The sequence below is a fragment of the Gymnoscopelus microlampas genome (assembly GCF_963454915.1).
Source record: "Gymnoscopelus microlampas genome assembly, chromosome: 13".
Lineage (NCBI taxonomy): Eukaryota > Metazoa > Chordata > Actinopteri > Myctophiformes > Myctophidae > Gymnoscopelus > Gymnoscopelus microlampas.
Window position 1 is genome coordinate 8,299,104 of NC_139950.1, and position 2,139 is coordinate 8,301,242.

Here is a 2,139-nt window from a genome sequence, read left to right on the forward strand (position 1 = left end):
CAGTTAGTAGCATGGTCAGAATCATGTCAGTATCATGTCAGTATCATGGTCAGTATCATGTCAGTTAGTAGCATGGTCAGAATCATGTCAGTATCATGTCAGTATCATGGTCAGTATCATGTCAGTTAGTAGCATGGTCAGAATCATGTCAGTATCATGTCAGTATCATGGTCAGTAGGCCTATCAGGGTCAGTATCATGGTCAGTATCATGTCAGTTAGTATCATGGTCAGTATCATGTCCGTTAGTATCATGGTCAGTATCATGGTCACTCAGTATCATGTCCGTTAGTATCATGGTCAGTATCATGTCAGTATCATGCTTCCCTGTCTTCTATTGTGCTTCCCTGTCTTCTATGGTGCTTCCTGTGGTGATTCCCTGTCTTCTATGGTGCTTCCTATGGTGCTTTGCTGTCATCTATGGTGTCTCTATCATGTCCGTATCATGCACAGTATGGTGCTTCCCTGTCATCTATGGTGCTTCCGTCAGTATCATGTCACTTTTGTCAGAAATCACAAAAGGCACAATACACCAAGCATTGAACATTTTACATTTTTTAATGTGTTCTTACATTCAGTATGTGATAGTGTCATAGTTTTACAATAAGATTTGTGTATGCTTGTACAGTACATCAAATTATTTCCATAATAAAATACTATAAAATATGATGTCATTTGCTACACAGCTCCCAAGTCACAACACAACATTCATCCGTAGTGAGAAACTTTAAACAAAATGAATAAATAAAACTTCATATAAAATGTGATTATATATTTTTCTTCACACCTAAACAATGGCCATTCCCATATCAACAACCCCTCATACAGCCAGCCTTCCCACAGGAAGTCCTGTCATAAGTCCTGCATGTATTGAGGACATGCAGCGAGCAGTATTTTTACTTTATGTAAGCAGGGTCTTAAAAAGAAAAGCCCCGCGGCTCCAACTGGCTTATAACCAAATCCAATTTTCAGTCAAATCTTCTTACATCTCTTGACCATTTGCTAGGGAGGCATGCATACAGCTGGCTTGAAATATTGAAAGGGCAACTTTACTGTCATGAGGAGAAGTTTTAACCCATTGAGACCTGGAACGCATCTGTGTGTCATTTTAAGATATCTTTGGCTATTAAGAAATAGCAGATATATATCTGCCATTTTGAAAAATCTTGAAAATTTGTGCAAATCTTTGAATGTATGTTTTTGAAAGCAAACCTTTTTTACTCAAATCTTTGCTTCTGGGGCGTCCCTGGAACACAATATTTTGAGATGAGGGTCCGCAGCCAAAAACATAATTTTGGCGTTTCTTGACATGAAAAAGTTTGAGAATTATAGCAGCAACATAAGTGTTTCAGAAAACTGTTTAGGATTTAGGAGACATTTGTTGAGTCCCCAGAAGCAAAGATTTGAGTTACAAATGTTTGCTTTAAAAAAAAATATATACATTCAAAGATTTGCCAAATAAAATTAATATTTTTCAAGAATTGAAGAAGAAAAAAGAATGTTTGAATAGCCAAAGAAATCTAAAAATGACACTGATGCGTTCCAGGTCTTAAAGGGTTAAGAAAGCAGTAATATTCTGAATTGTGCATTACAAATAAAAGCGTATACACAGTACCACCAATCGATTTGATCTGATACAGCACATTTTTGTGCATATGTTTCTCATTATACCTAAATCCCATTCTAGCAGATCCAACTATCCATAGTAGTATATTATATAATGCATACACTTCTGAAAGTTCCATTCAGTGCAGTTTGTTTTAATTACAAGGTCTATATATACAGTACAAGAGTAATGCTAGATTATGAATGAATATATACAGTACAAACCAGGCTTTCATTCAATTAACTTTCTGTATCAGGCGTTAGCTGTCCACAGACTCCACACCAAGCAATACAACTATATTGTTCACCATTGTCGTCGTTATAGTTGTGACCTGGACGGCCCTTAACATTACAGCATAAGAAAATGAGGATTTTTGCACGTTAGCAGCCTCTCTGCCATGCTGTAGAGAGGATGCCTCAAATTCCACACTCCCAGGCAACGGGGGGGGGGGGGGGGGGGGGTCTTGTGTTCAGTCTTCGGTCTCTCATATTCTCACTGCAGACATTCATGAAGTGCCTCTGGGTGGGGGGTGGCT

The 2,139-nt window shown here is 38.1% G+C and overlaps 1 protein-coding gene across 1 annotated transcript in view; it reads right to left on the reverse strand.

The window, feature by feature from the left end:
- Positions 1-2,139, reverse strand: part of LOC311058907 (myoferlin-like) — a gene marked incomplete at its 5' end in the record, with an annotated part of 235,365 nt that overhangs the window by 42,768 nt on the left and 190,458 nt on the right. The window lies entirely within an intron of this gene.